We start from the raw sequence: 16,895 nt of genomic DNA on the forward strand, positions 1-16,895 counted from the left end.
TTGTGTGGGCAAGGCAGAAGGGAATGCAATGTATATTTATGATAGATATTATTTATGCTTTAGTTTCTGAATACTTGGAATATTTCCCATAATAACTGCCATTTTCAGTTATTAACTCATTTAAAGTTGGTTTCCTTGCAATTATTCTGCATAATTTTCAGGTCAAAATTTTCAAGACTTCCCTGGTGGTAGAGTGGATATGAATCTGCCTGCCAAAGCTGGCAACACAGGTTTGATCCTTAGACAGAAAGATTCCCCATGCCTTGGGAGAACAAAGCTTGTGTGCCACCCCTACTGAGCCTGCCTACCTAGAGCTTGTGCTCCACAACAAGAGAAATCACTCCAATGAGAAGCCCATGAAGTGCAATGAAGAGTAGCCACCCTTTGCTGCAACTAGAAAAAGCCTAGGATTTTATTATTATTATTATTATTGGACCTTCCCAACTTTGTCTTATAAGGACATAGTTGATTACATTGGGTCAAGCCAGATAACTCATAACAATAATCTCCCAATCTCAAAATTCTTAGTTTGAGGATATATGCAAAGTCATTTAAAGTAACGATTTCACAGGTACCAAAGATTAGGATAGGAAATGGGAGACCATTGTTCAGTCTACCATATTTCCCTATGGTCTTTCCATCCTCACTTAACCATTACAGTGAGGGATGCATCTGACCAAAGGGTATCAACTCAAGGCTTGTCTAACCTCGCATAATTTTCCTCCATTTCTTGTTGATATGATTAGTTAGGTTGCTTTGCATCATCTCACTGCTCTTTGCACTATTGGGTTTCTCAAAGCCCTCGTTTCTAATGTTATGCTGCCATCAGCACTTTAGAGTGTGTCTGTGGTTAAAAGTCATTTTTCATTAAGGTCTGGAATATTGTTGACTTGGCTGACAGTAGGTACTATTACTTATTCCAAGTATAAGAATTGGTGGAACACTTCCATTAGGCTTAAATATCTATTGGAACAATAACTGAGGATATTCCTTAAGCAGATCATTTACATATAAAAAAGATGAAGTCTTATTTCAGTAGTAGAATATATACCACGTGTAATATTTTAACCTAAGCATGTATACCTTACACTGGGATGCATTTTTCATTTTTATTCACCGAAAATCTATACAAAATTTTATCCTAGAAATACGGATGGAGACTTTTTAATGTTCTGTTAACGTATTATTTTTATTTTTAAAAGTTTTTCTTGCATTCATCAATGCTTTATTTTTCTCTTTTCTGCCCACAGTTCCAGGCCTACAATGGTTCAAATTGAAAACATTAGTTTTATATATTTTTACCTTTGTATATGTAGTAGAACATTTTTTTCTGCATTTATTCTATTTTCAGATTTAAGAAACAGAACTTCCACTAAATAATTTTTTGTAGACTATGTGATTCTATGGTATGCTAAAATGTATTTTTTTAATGTATTATTTTGCTCTAAGTTCTCGAAAATACTTTCCTTAAGCATCTAGCCCAATTTAGGGATGTCCATTTTGTGCTGAGTGTAAATAATGCTTATAGATCTAGGGTTTTAGTGATTTGTTAAAAAAGAAAAAATCATTACTACTTTCATGAAGCTTATAGTGAGGAAAACAGCAATAAGCAAATATATCTTATTCAATATACAACCTACAAATAACATACATTGATATTGTATGTGTGCAAAGAGCTATTATCTCTATCAAAATTAAGAATGTTAGAGGTTATGGGACAAGTTCAATATTTTGGAGATTTCCCATCTGATCGTATGCAGTGCATAAATATTGGTGATTATGAAGGAAGCCATTTGTCTATAAGACCATTGGGTAGATATATACTCAATTTTCTGATAAAACAATATCTTTTTTAAAAATCTACATTAAATAAACACTAGACATTCTCATGATGACAAGACTTAAGAGAGTTAGGACTTGGTAGAACCACTACTTTAATTAAAGCTCTCTGACTACCTCCCCTGTCTATTATCAACCTTTTATTCTAGAAGGAAAGAGGACTTGTAAAATACAATTCAAATCAGTGTTTGGACATAACAGTGGGGAAACTTTGGTGCTACATGGTTTGTAATAAGCAGGTCATGAAACATAAAGTTCTGTAGTGAGAGATACAGCGTAATACACAACGAGTAGAATTTGAAAAAATGCCAACAGCAGCTTCCTGAATTTTATTCACTAAGTGACTCAATACTTTGTTGCCTAACTGAGCTCAGAGAAAAATGCATAATCTAATGCTAGACCACAAATTTTGTGACAGGAAACACATCATAATGCCTATCTTACAATTCAAATTATAAACTAGTCAATCATCATGGAGTTATTTTTCTTACCGATGAGTCATCTAACTTGCAACTTAAAACCAATAATAATTCATCTTCTAATTTTATTTGTGATGTTTAACAATGTTATAGAGCATGTAAGTGTTTTCTCTCAGTGCTAAATTTAAAATCAATATAAATCAGATATGCTTGAATTACAAAGCTTTTGAAATAGAAAAAAATACCACTGCCTGTATTTCTAACATTCATTTTGTGACAAAGATCTCTTTATATAAATAAGTAAAAATGTGGAAATTATATTTTTTCAATTTCAATTTTGATTATTTTAATTGTGTATTACCTGATATATAAATACATAAATTATCACTCATCATGTCTCAAAATGGAATATTAATTCTCAGTTTTGTTTTAAGTGGAGAGATTAGATCTCTTTTACATCATCAGGTAGATGGGATGTTCCCCTTTACTGACTCATGCTGTTAAGTCTCCATTATGCTCCCCTATCTGTGCTCTTCCTTAGCTAACTTTCCATGTAGAAATGCCAGGTTGGTTAATTTTTCTTCCTTGTTTCTTATCTTATCACAATAGAAATTTGGAATGTTGGACTAAGGGTTTAAGACAACAGACAAGTTACAGGCCAGTTCAAATCTAGCAGACAAATCTTTTATTAGATAAACACTCCCAAGACATCGGAATAGGCTGACCCCAGAGGAGTTCCTCCTCTTTCTTCTTGGCTTCCCCTGTTTATAGTTCCCATCTCCTCCTTTTGGTTTTGCCCTGTGCAATACAGATCTTGTACCCACCACCAACCAAAGAAAGGGAATATAAATGAGCATATGCTAAAGGCAGATTGACAAATGCAAGTTAAATAACAGCAGACTCTGTTGTTTATGTCTTCCCATAATTCAGTCTGTTACAATAAGATGCATATATATGTAGAATATTTATGAACCATTAGTGGGCTCCTTGGTGCTTAAGGTTACTTGGAGAAACACCAGCTGTAGTTGTTTATTTGTATCCACTGTGTGCCTAGGATGCAAGTGCAGGAGTTGGAAAAATCTGTGTGGTTATTTCTGTATCTGTGAGCTCTCCTGGGATCAGCTTGTATCTTTTTCAGCTAGGCCAACACTCATGTCTAACTTCCTAACTAACAATAAGGAATATTTTAAATGTGAACAACTTCACATCACTTCCCTGCTTAACTATCACATTATCTTTACCATCACTTAGTGTTAAGGTTACTGCCTTCCTACAAACAAATGCAATACTAGATTTTAATATTTTCTGTTATCACTCTCTGGGCTTTTATGTGATAGGAATTTAGGAATCACTGAACTAAAATGGACTGGACTGGGTGAATTTAATTTAGAGGACTATTACATAATAGATAGAATATTCAAAAGCAGAGACATTACTTTGCTGACTAAGGTCCATCTAGTCAAGACTATGGTTTTTCCTGTGGTCATGTATGGATGTGAGAGTTGGACTGTGAAGAAGGTTGAGCGCCGATGAATTGATGGTTTTGAACTGTGGTGTTGGAGAAGACTCTTGAGAGTCCTTTGGACTGCAAGGAGATCCAGCCAGTACATTCTGAAGGAGATCAATCCTGGGATTTCTTTGGAGGGAATGATGCTAAAGCTGAAGCTACAGTACTTTGGCCACCTCATGCAAAGAGTTGACTCATTGGAAAAGACTCTGATGCTGGGGCAGATTGGGGGCAGGAGGAGAAAGGGGCGACTGAGGATGAGATGGCTGTATGGCATCACGGACTCGATGGACGTGAATTTGAGTGAACTCCGGGAGATGGTGATGGACAGGGTGGCCTGGCGTGCTGCGATTCATGGGGTCGCAAAGAGTAGGACACAACTGAGCAACTGAACTGAACTGAACTGTGCAAGAATCTCTTAGAAGAAATGAAGTAGCCCGCTTAGTTAACAAGAGTCTGAAATGCCGTACTTGGATGCAATCACAAAAATGACAGAATTATCTCCGTTCATTTCCAAGGCAAATCATTCAATATCACAGTAACCCAAGTCTATGCCCCATCACAATGCTGAAGAAACTGAACAGATTTATGAAGACCTACAAGACCTTCTAGTACTAACTCCAAAAAAAAAAAAAAGAGTAATTTTCATCATAGGGGACTGGAATGAAAATTAAGAAGTCAAGAGATACCTGGAGTAACAGGCAAGCTTGACCTTGAAGTACAAAATGAAGCAAGAAAAAGGCTAAAAGAGTTTTGACAAGAAAGCTCACTGGTCATAGCAAACACCCTATTACATCAACACAAGAGATGACTATATACATGGATATCACCTGATGGTCAATACAGAAATTGAACTGATTATATTATTTGCAGCCAAAGATGGAAAAGTTCTATATGGTCAGCAAAAACAAGACCAGGAGCTGACTGTGGCTCAGATCACAAACTCCCTATTACAAAATTCAGACTTAAATTGAAGAAAGTAGGGAAAATTGTTAGAGCATTCAGGTATGACCTAAATCAAATATCTTATGAGTATACAGGGGAAGTGACAAAAAACTTCAAGGGATTAGAAATGATAAATAGAATGCCTGAAGAACTGCAGATAGAGGTTCATGACATTGTACAGGAGGCGATGATCAAAACCATCCCCAAGAAAAAGAAATGCGAAAAGGCAAAATGGCTGTCTCAGGGCGCCTTACAAACAGCTGAGAAAAGAAGATAAGTGAAACGCAAAGGAGAAAAGGAAAGATACATCAATTTGAAAGCAGAGTTTCAAAGACTAGCAAGGAGAGATAAGAAAACATTCTGAAGTGAACAATGAAAAGAAATAGAGGAAAACAATAGAGTGGGAAAGACTAGAGATCTCTTTAAGAAAATTAGAGATACCTAGGAAACATTTCATGCAAAGATGGACAAAATAAAGAATAGAAATGGTTTCTACCTAACAGAAGCATAAGATATTAAGAAGAGGTGGCAAGAATATACAGGAGAAATATACCAAAAAAAGATCTTAATGACCCAGATAACCACAAAGGTGTGATCACTCACCTAGAGCCAGACATCTTGAAGTGCGAAGTCAAGTGGGCCTTAGGAAGCATCACTACGAACAAAGCTACTGCAGGTGATGGAATTCCAGCTGAGCTATTTCAAATCCTAAAAGATGATGGTGTTAAAGTACTACACTGAATATGTCAGCAAATTTGGAAAACTCAGCAGGGTCCACAAGATTGGAAAATGTCAGTTTTCATTCCAGTTCCAAAGAAGGGAAATAACAAAGAATATTAAAAGTACCACAAAATTGCACTGATCTCACATGCTAGCAAAGTAATGCTCAAAATTCTCCAAGCTAGGCTTTAAAAATATGTGAACCCAGAACCCCCGGATATTCAAGCTGGATTTAGAAAGTGCACAGGAACCAGAGACAAATTGCCAAAATCCAGTGGATCATAGAAACATCAAGAAAATTCTGGAAAAACAACTACGTCTGCTTCATTGACTATGCTAAAGCCTTAGACTGTGTGGATCACAACAAACTGTGGACAGTTCTTAAAGAGATGGTAATACCAGACCACTTACCTGCCTCCTGAGAAATCTGTATGGAAGTCAAGGAGCAACAGTTAGAACCAGACATGAAACAACAGACAGATTCCAAATTGGGACAGGAGCACGTCAAGGCTGTATATTGTCATCCTGGTTATTTAACTTATATGCAGAGTACATCATGAGAAATGCTGGGCTGGATGAAGCACAAGCTGGAATCAACTTTTTCTGGAGAAATATCAATTACCTCAGAAATGCAGATGACCTCACTCTATGGCAGACAATGAAGAGGAACTAAAGAACCTCTTGATTAAGGTGAGAGAGGAGAGTGAAAAAGCTGGCTTAAAATTCAACATTCAAAAGTCTAAAATCATGGCATCTAGTCTCATCACTTCATAGCAAGTAGATGGGGAAACAATGGAAACAGTGACAGACTTCTCATTCTTGAGCTCCAAAATCACTGCAGATGGTGACTGTAGCCATGAAATTAAAAGATACTTGTTCCTTGGAAGAAAAGCTATGACAAACCTAGATAGTATATTAAAAAGCAGAGACATCACTTTTTTTTGACCAAGGAGTGTCTAGTCAAAGCTATGGTTTTGCCAGTCGTCATGTATAGATGTAAGCATTGGACTATAAAGAAGGCTGAGTGCTGAAGAATTGATGCTTTTGAGCTTTAGAGTTGGATAATACTCTTGAGAGTCCCTTGGACTCCACAGACATCAAACCAGTCCATCCTAAAGGAAACTCTTACTAAACATTGAAAGGACTGATGTTGAAGCTGAAGCTCCAATATTTTGGCCACCTAATGAGAAGAGACAACTGATTAGAAAAGATCCTGATGCTGGGAAAGACTGAAAGCAGAAGAGAAGGGGACGGCAGAAGATGAGATGGTTGGATGGTATCACTGACTCAATGGACATGAGTTTGAACAAGCTCTGGGGGATGGTGAAGGACCTGAAAGCCTGGTGTGCTGTAGTCCATGGGATTGCAAAGAGTCAGACACAACTGAGCAATCGAACAACAACAATTGTAAATAAGAATGATAGGAACCATTCTGTCTAATTCAATATAATATCTTTAGTTCTAACACAGTAAATGACAATTTTAGATGCTTTATAAACCTTGTTTTCTGGATGACTAAGTGGATGAATGAAAGAGAAAGCCTCTGTTTCAGGTATATTTTCATGTTCATCATGTACTGTCCAATGGTGAGAGTTCCTTGCTGTATCAGGGGAATATCCAGGACTGTTTTGCCATTGGTCATGGGGACTCCAGCAAATGAAGATTGGGGCTTTCGTTTAGTCATGTTGGATTTTTCAATTCTAGGGCTTCTGGGGCGGGGGGTGGGGACTGATCCATATATTAATGATTTCAGCTTAGTCTTTATTGACCAGAATTGTTCCAAATGAGCATACAAGAAATGTTATGGATCAGCAGTCTCCAAATGTTGTAGCTAGATCACCCTCAGATAAGTATAACTGTTGGTCCTTGAGGCTCTTCAGGGCAGTGTGCATATGCTGAAGCATTCTGGTTAGTGAGCAGGGGATATTAGAAAATCTCATTGATGAGTTAGCTGAGGAAATCTAGTTTACCAGTCAAGATGTGGAAAATTGCTTATATGATTAGGCATAAAGCTATCTTTGTATGAGAGGACCATAGTATGGAAAAAGCAATGGTCTGTGTTATGTCACTGAGGGTAAAGGAGAATATTTAAATTATAAATACACGAGGGGCTTCTAAGAAAAAAAGATGAATAAATTCTTTCTGAGATTTTTAATAATAAAATCTTAAATTCTCATCCTTAATGATAGTATTGGAGCCCATGAGGACAGAAGTGAGTGAAGGGAAAGTCCTTCAGTCATGCCCAGGTCTTTGCAATCCCATGGGCTATACAGTCCATGGAATTCTCCAGGCTAAAATACTGGAGTGGGTAGCCTTTCTCTTCTCCAGGGGATTTTCCCAACACAGGAATCGAACCCAGATCTCCCGCATTGCAGGCAGATTCTTTACTAGCTGAGCCACAAGGGAAGCCCAAGGACTCAAGAGTCATGGCTAAAAGTCTATGGAACTGCAATTAGATGAGAATAAAACTGGCATCCTTATAATCAACTACTTCTAACATCTCATTACTCAAAAGTAAATGAATTCAGGGCTTATAATATCAATGGTTAAGTCTAATATTTTAAATATAAAGTACCTGGTTCATTGGCTTCCCTAGTGGCTCAGCAGTGAAGAATCCACCTGCAGTAGGAGACACAAGTTTGATTCCTCGGTCAGGAAGATCCCCTGGAGGAGGACATGGCAATTCACTTCAGTATTCTTGCTGGGTAAGTTCAATGGACTGAGGAGCTTGGCAGGCTAGAGTCCACAGCATCGCAAAGAGTTGGACACGACTGAAGTGAGAGCACCCCACGTGCACCCAGTCAATTAGAAGAATTAAGTTCCGAAGGGAACATATATAGGTCCAAAGGGGATCATTTCCCTATATGACATTTAAATGAATTCGAGAAGTTTCCATACTTTTCTACAATCTGAGGTTGTTGTGATGCAAAAAAGGTTATGTTGTCTGATTATTTATCAATTGCTTGTACATTTCTGCTCTGGAGGTTTCTTAATTCAAGAGTATCATTGCATTTACTATTACAGTATGCCTTATTAAAGCATGTATTCATGCAGTCACTATAAAGATAGTTTTCTCTTCAATTTTTTTAAAGTATACTATTACAGTAATATCTGAAGATTATATTAACCACACTGAATTTCAAAATATAAAATATAGCCAAAATTAGAAATCTCTAATTTTCTATTTAACTATGTGGTGATATGAATATAAGCCTGACAAATACAACTATTTGCAGAAGTACTCTGCTGCTCATGAAGCTAACACCTAGCAGCCATCACTTCTAATTCTGTAAATTGATTAAAAGAAAACCTTTTAATCAAAATAAATAGAGTTGATTTACAATAGTAATTTGATCCCAATGAAAAGTCATGCTTTCCCTATATGCAAATCCCTATACTAAATCCTTTAAGTACAATCATTTTAAAGTAATGCTTAATAGGAATTAGATATTAATATTGTCTATTTGAGATTTTTGTTTCTTGTGGGCTTGTGATCAGTGATGTAACTTGATGTCCATGGTGGATGATCAATTTCAGCATACATTTGGAGAAAGTTATTCATTTATCCTCAACATTTTTAGAAACAAACGCACGTGTTATTTTGCATTACAAATGTTCACATTTGTAATTTTAGCACCTTACTGTCTGATAGATTTATTGTAATCTTTTTTAAGAACTTTATAATCAGTAAAAGTAAATGAGTAATCTTATATCATTGAGTAAAAGACAAAACCCCTGAAGCAATAGTATTTAGGTACTTACTTCGGTTATAATACCTAAAAAATTTAGATTCTTAGAGGTTCAAAGACAGGACTACTGAAGCCACACTTCCCAGGTGTTCCATGTACACCTGGACTATAATTTCTCATGCTTTCTCTGACTCTCTCAGCTGTAGGCTTGGTGCTTCCTGTAATTCAAATGCTAAGTCAGGGTCTATGCATGTGCTGGTTAGTATAGCATATTTCCTCCAGTGGCCACAGCATAAAATACTTCTCCTACTGACCTAAAGAATAGAAGCACTTAGCTGTGTACTAAGAGGCTCACCTCTGAGTAGAAATCACTTTGTAAAAGTAAGAATCTTTCACATCATTCTTTTTTTTCTTTACCTTTTTAAAATATAAATTTATTTATTTTAATTGGAGTAATTGTAATTACTTTACAATGTTGTATTGGTTTTGCCATACATCAACATGAATCCACCACGGGTGTACATTCACATCATTCTTGAAAGACATGTCTTTATGTCTAGAAAGAGTTAGAAAATTTGGAACTGATAGTTTTTATCTTTATTTTGACTGGTTGTAAAATTGAGAAATTTGTTTGGTGTACAAATGTTTCACGTTATTAGTAAGACTATGGCAGAAGTTGGAAGCATAAAGTGGAAATTCATAAAACTCTACTATTATTATAAATGAAAGTACTTTGTTAAACTTGAAAAAAATTACAAGAAATTCTGCATATGATGTGACTACAGGAGCAGAGTTGCAGGATGGGACTGTCCAGGTCAGTTACCATATATGTAGATTCTTTTATCTGTCGGAAACTCTGAATCTATAACATCAACAAGTTAATTGTTAGCCAGTTCCTAGATATATAATTTAAAACATTTTCTAAAGTGGATTTCAGATCCTGAAATAGAGAAACATTTAAGGCAAGATTTTACATGGTGTTCTGAATGAGAACAATAACAGAATACCTTGATATTCATTCAGTTCAGTTCAGTCGTTCAGTCGTGTCTGACTCTTTGCAACCCTATGAATCGCAGCATGCCAGGCCTCCCTGTCCATCACTAACTTACTACCTCTTAACTTTTAGGGGTTTCCCAAGTGGTGCTAGTAGAAAAGAACCCATTTGCCAATCCAGGAGATTTAAGAGATGTGGGCTTGATCCCTGGGTAGAGAAGATCCCCTGGAATATAAGAAATGGCAACCCACTCCAGCATTCTTTCCTGCAGAATCCCATGGACAGAGGAGCCTGGTGCTCCAAAGAGTCAGACATGACTGATGTGAATTAGCATGCATGCATACTTTTTATGGTGCCTCTGAATCCCTTTACTCTATTTGCCTCCAATATTAGGATTTCCATCATGCATCTATACAGATTTATTCACTGAAATCTGTGACATTTTCCTATATTGGATGTAAAGCATTGCATCCAAGCAACCTCATTGCAATAAAGGTGAGGCCCTAATAGAGTTGGAAATGCTCATGGTACTCATTTTATTTTGACTGAAAGTTTAGGTAGTTGGGATTATATATGAGATTATTTGACACAGCCACATTCTCTAGTGTTTTATTTAAACACTTAGGCAATGACAACATCATAATTTGAAACTTGGAATTTATCAGAGTACTAAACTGTTGGAGTTCTTACATGGCATGCAGTTCAAATACACATAGTTATAATTTCTCTCCAGTTCAAAATCTAACCCCATCAAGATTTTATCTTTTGCTAACTTAGTTTTACTACTTAATCTGAGTAGGACTCTGTGGATCTGCTGGGCCTGGAAGCCTTTCTTTGTTCCCGGTTTCCTGTAGGTCACACTCTAGCCTCTGTGACCTTCCCTGGATTCCAAACAGTTGCTAATCAAGGGAGAAGCAGCCAAAAAATCACCAGAAGCAATATTATAGAAATCAGAAAAGCTCATCAAATTTAGGAAACTGGCCACATGAGACCCTGTATTTGCCCTCGTATTATCAGTAACCCTGCCCTTGAACCATTGCTATAAAACTCCTCATCAAATCCTCCTGGGTTGGGACTCAGTTTTTCAATACAGGACCCATTGTGTCCTTTGCATGACAAAGCAATAATGCTATCCTTTTCTACTTCAACCAAAGCTCTGTATTAGAGATTCAACTTGGCACCAGTGTACACAGAAGCTGAGTTTTGGCATCATGAAATATTTATTTCCTTAATCCTGTGGAGGAAATACGACTCCTGCCATATCAACAAGCAAAGGATGTTGTGGCCATCATGACTTCAGCCACATAGCCTCCCAGACTGTGCACCCTGGTGGGGTGCAGGATGGAGAAAAAAACTGAATATTGACTAGATAATTGAGAGGCATATCATCAGAATGATTTCAAGGTGAAGAAGAAGAGTTAAAACTTACAATAGCTTCATGCTTCTTCTGTAACTCAGCTTGCTCCTTGCAAAATCACATAAGTCACATAGTCTTGGGAAAATGGAGACTTACAACAACGCTAGGAACTTAACCTTAACTCACTTACACTTGCTCTGCTTTTGCAATTGCCCAACTCCTGTATACCAAAGCCTTTGACTGTGTGGATCACAAGAAATTGTGGAAAATTCTGAAAGAGATGGGAATACCAGACCACCTGACCTGCCTCTTGAGGAACCTATATGCAGGACAGTAAGCAACAGTTAAAACAGGACATGGAACAACAGACTGGTTCCAAATAGGAAAAGGAGTACATCAAGGTTGTATATTGTCACCCTGCTTATTTAACTTATATGCAGAGTACATCATGAGAAACGCTGGGCTGGAAGAAGCACAAGCTGGAATCAAGATTGCCGGGAGAAATATCAATAACCTCAGATATGCAGATGACACCACCCTTATGGCAGAAAGTGAAGAGGAGCTAAGAAGCCTCTTGATGAAAGTGAAAGAGGAGAGTGAAAAAGTTGGCTTAAAGCTCAACATTCAGACAATGAAGATCATGGCATATGGTTCCATCACTTCATGGGAAATAGATGGGGAAACAGTGGAAATACTGTCAGACTTTATTTTGGGGGGCTCCAAAATCACTGCAAATGGTGATTGCAGCCATGAAATTAAAAGACACTTACTCCTTGGAAGAAAAGTTATGACTAACCTAGATAGCATATTGAAAAGCAGAAATATTACTTTGCCAACAAAGGTCCATCTAGTCAAGGCTATTGTTTTTCCAGTGGTCATGTATGGCTGTGAGAGTTGAACTGTGTAGAAAGCTGAGCACCGAAGAATTGATCCTTATGAATTGTGGTGTTGGAGAAGACTCTTGTGAGTCCCTTGGACTGCAAGGAGATCCAACCAGTCCATTCTAAAGAAGATCAGTCCTGGGTGTTCATTGGAAGGACTGATGCTGAAGCTGAAACTCCAATACTCTGGCCACCTCATGTGAATAGTTGACTCATTGGAAAAGACCCTGATGCTGGGAGGGATTGGGGGCAGGAGGAGAAGGGGATAACAGAGAGTGAGATGGCTGGATGGCATCACTGACTCGATGCACATGAGTTTGGATGTACTCCGGGAGTTGGTGATGGATAGGGAGGCCTGGCATGCTGTGATTCATGGGGTCACAAAGAGTGAGACATGACTAAGAGACTGAACGGAACTGAACCCCTGTAATCCTGGTTAACCATGCTTGTCTATGTATAGGTCAGGCATTCCCCTGCCATGTCCTAACCACTGTTCCCATGTTCACAGCAAATCCCTAGTTTAAACTAGCCTATTAACAATCAGCATTGCCCACTATAATCTGATGTCATGCACTGCCTATAAAAACTTTGGGCCCCTTTGTTCAAGGCTTAGAGCTTGGAGTGCTAACTTCTCTGGGCCAGCCAGTGTAAAGAAACCTGAATTCTCCAACTCTGAGTGAGATGCTAGGTTTCTCAATTACTGATTTCTGCAATAAAGGAACCCAGACCCTTGCATTTTCCTGTATTAGATACAGAAGCACAAAATTCCATAAATTGAGGTGTGTGTTTTTCTTTAATTAATCAAACTGAGCAAGAGATGGGGGGGGGCAGTTTCTTGTGGGGGCCTTCTTGGAAACAAAAGCCTTTCTGTGTCTCCCATTTTCTTGTTTGTGGGAAATAGGCTTCATTCAGCCTCCAAGATGACCCAAGGACAAAGAAGTAGATAAAACCAAGGAGGGTTTTGGAATGCAGGAATGGAAAAATCAGACCCTTATCATCTTTCCTGCCCTCACATTGTAACAATTAATGGATTTTAGGTCCTCCTGAGCAATAGAACCTGTCTCCCCTCCTACCCTACATGGAGAAGGTATTTGCCCTACTCTTCCCCCACCCAGTATACATGCCTCATCCAATCAGAAAATGACCTGCAAGATCCCCAATCCCATTCCTTGTACGCTAACTATAAAAGTGGACTAAGGATCCTTGTTCAGCACTGGTTCTCCCTTGAGCTGACCTCCCGTTCTAACAGCATCTCCCATTGTAATAAACTATATTTTCCTCTCATTCTGTTTCACATCTGAAAATTCTTTTCCAACCTGCACCCAGACCACGACACAAACTTTTCCCTAGTTACAAAGTGAAGTGAAGTCGCTCAGTCATGGCCAACTCTTTGCAACCCCATAGACTGTAGCCCACCAGGCTCCTCCATCCACGGAATTTTCCAGGCAACAGTACTGGAGGGGGTTGCCATTTCCTTCTCCAGGGGATCTTCCTGACCCAGGGATCAAACCCAGGTCTCCCACATTGCAGGCAGATGCTTTACCATCTGAGCCATCAGGGAAGACCCCAGTTACAAAGGACAAATTCAAACAGCTACTAATAAGGGAAAGGAGGATATGTAGAAACAAGGGAGGAGTAGTCAAGAAACAATACTGCAGCCTTGGGGCAGGATCTTAGTTACTCCTCGAGAAATGTACATAACAATATCATCAAATTCTTCTTTAGGAATTAAGGCCCCTGTCTGGGTAAAAGATGGTACCTTCAGGCTGAGCACAAGATTCCTGGAGCATTAACCTGTTATCACACCACCAACTAATCAGAAGTCCTACAGTCTGCAGCCCTCATCTCAAATTTTACTTTTCAAAACTGCTCCCTGAAAACCATCTGGGAGTTTGGAAACTTTGAGAAAGAGCATCTGTTCTCCTTGCTTGGCCCAACAACAAATTTCTTTCCACTCCAAACTTTGTTTTGGTTTGTTTGGTCTCACTGTGTGACACACAAGAACCAGTTCTGTAACATTAACAGTAATAACTTGATGTGTAGACTACCTGGCCCATGTTGCAAAAATTTCTGTATATCTTGGCCCTTTTCATATCACAGTTCCTCAAAGCTAAAGGAGAGGCTGTCTTCTGAGCTTAAGTCCAGAGAAAGTCTGTCAAATAGTACAAAATTCTCAGCTTTTATGTTATGTTTTTCATCTTTGTTTTTCCCCAATTCCACAATAGAAATAAGTAAAATAATGATCTTTCCTTGTTCTAGTTATCTTTCTTTAAAACATGTTAAGGTTTGATTGAGGTAATGACATAGTATAGCTGTGCTTCGTATTTTTAATCTTAAATTGAAAACCATAATTCCTCATATTTGAAAGGGAACAAATTTGCCACCCTCAAGTATATCTCTGTCATTTTAATTATTTTAAAATAAGAAACATCTCTATAAACAAATATAGTGGAAGTGATAGAATTCCAGTTGAGCTATTTCAAATTCTAAAACATGATAATGTTGAAGTGCTGCACACAGTATGGCAGCAAATTGGAGAACTCAGCAGTGGCCACAGGACTGGAAAAGTTCACTTTTCATTCCAATCCCAAAGAAAGTCAATGTCAGATAATGTTCAAACTACCACAAAATAGCACTCATCTCAAACATTAGCAAAGTAATGCTCAAAATTCTCCAAGTAAAGCTTCAACAGTATGTGAACCATGAAATTTCAGATGTTTAAGTTGGATTTAGTAAAGGCAGAGGAACCAGAGATCAAATTCCCAACATCTGTTGGATCATCGAAAAAGCAAAATTCCAGAAAAAAAACATCTATTTCCACTTTATAGACTACACTAAAGCCTTTTACTGTGTAGATCACAACAAACTATGGAAAATTCTTCAAGTGATGGGAATATCAGATCACCTAACCTGCCTCCTGAGAGATCTGTATGCAGGTCAAGAAGAAACAGTTAGAACCGGACATGGAACAACAGACTCGTTCCAAATGGGGAAAGGAGTACTTCAAGGCTGTATATTCTTACCTTGCTTATTTAACTTATATTCATAGTGCATCATGCAAAATGCCAGGCTGGATGAATCACAAGCTGGAATCAAGATTGTGGGAGAAATATAAACAACCTCAGATATGCAGATGACACCACCCTTATGGCAGAAAGTGAAGAGGAACTAAAGAACCTCTTGATGAAAGTGAAAGAGGAGAGTGAAACAGATGGTCGGTGAGGTGGCGGTGGTGGCGGCTTGGCAGGGGGGTTCAGGCTTCAGGGGCCAGCAACCACCATTATCCTGCTGGAGGTAAACAACCGCATCATCGAGGAGACGCTTGTGCTCAAGTTCAAGAACGTGGCCGCCAGAAACAAACCAGAATCTGTTGAAATAACATTTGCAGATTTTGATGGAGTCCTCTATCATATTTCAAATCCTAATGGAGATGAAACAAAAGTGATGGTCAGTATTTCTTTGAAATTCTTCAAGGAACTTCAGGCACATGATGCTGATGAGTTGTTAAAGAGGGTGTATGGAAGTTACTTGGTAAATCCAGAATCAGGATACAATGTCTTTTTGCTATATGACCTTGAAAATCTGCCTGTATCCAATGTTCCATCCTGCATCAGGCTGGTGTGTTGAAACGAAACTGTTTTGCCTCTATCTTTGAGAAATACCTCCAGTTCCAAGAAGAGGGCAAGGAAGGAGAGAACAGGGCAGTTATTCATTATAGGGATGATGAGACCATGCATGTTGAGTCAAAAAAAGACAGTCACAGTAGTCTTCAGCACAGTGTTTAAGGATGACGACGATGTGGTCATTGGAAAGGTATTCATGCAGGAGTTCAAAGAAGGATGCAGAGCCAGCCACACAGCCCCACAGATCTTCAGCCACAGGGAACCTTCCCTAGAGCTGAAAGATACCGATGCCGCCATGGGTGACAATCGGCTATATTACCTTCCTGCTGTTCCCTCACCATCAACCTGATCCACACGTTTCAAGGCTACCTGCACTACCACATCAAGTGCTCAAAGGCCTATATTCAAACACGTATGAGGGCAAAAACATCCAACTTCCTGAAAGTGCTGCACCGTGCACGCCCAGATGCCAAGAAAAAGGAAATGAAAACAATCATAGGGAAGATGTTCTCATCCTGCTAACTCTTGGAACAGGAAGAAGAAGCGGCTGGCAACTGAAGGCTGGAACACTTGCTACTGGATAATCATAGCTTTTAATGTTGCATCTCTTCAGGTTCTTAAGGGATTCTCCATTTTGGTTCCATTTTGTACATGTTTGGAAAATAATCTGCAACAACGAGCTGTGCTTGCAAGGACTTCATGGTTCCCAAGAATTAAAAAAAAAAAAGAAGAAGAAGAATTCCACTTGATCAACTTAATTCCTTTTCTTTATCTTCCCTCCCTCACTCCCCTTTCCCACCCCTTCTTTTCCAAGCTGTTTTGCTTTGCAATATGTTACTGGTAATGAGTTGCAGGATAATGCAATCTTAACTTGTTTTCTCTAAGTATTTGAGTTCAAAACTCCTATATCTAAAAAAATAC

At 38.4% G+C, this 16,895-nt stretch overlaps 1 pseudogene; it reads left to right on the forward strand.

Annotated features, from left to right (window-relative positions):
* LOC101103735 (actin-related protein 2/3 complex subunit 2-like) overlaps positions 1–16,496 on the forward strand; it is a 61,492-nt pseudogene extending 44,996 nt beyond the window's left edge.
* Positions 16,497–16,895: the final 399 nt, after the last annotated feature.

This window comes from Ovis aries, chromosome 9 (genome assembly GCF_016772045.2).
Source record: "Ovis aries strain OAR_USU_Benz2616 breed Rambouillet chromosome 9, ARS-UI_Ramb_v3.0, whole genome shotgun sequence".
NCBI lineage: Eukaryota > Metazoa > Chordata > Mammalia > Artiodactyla > Bovidae > Ovis > Ovis aries.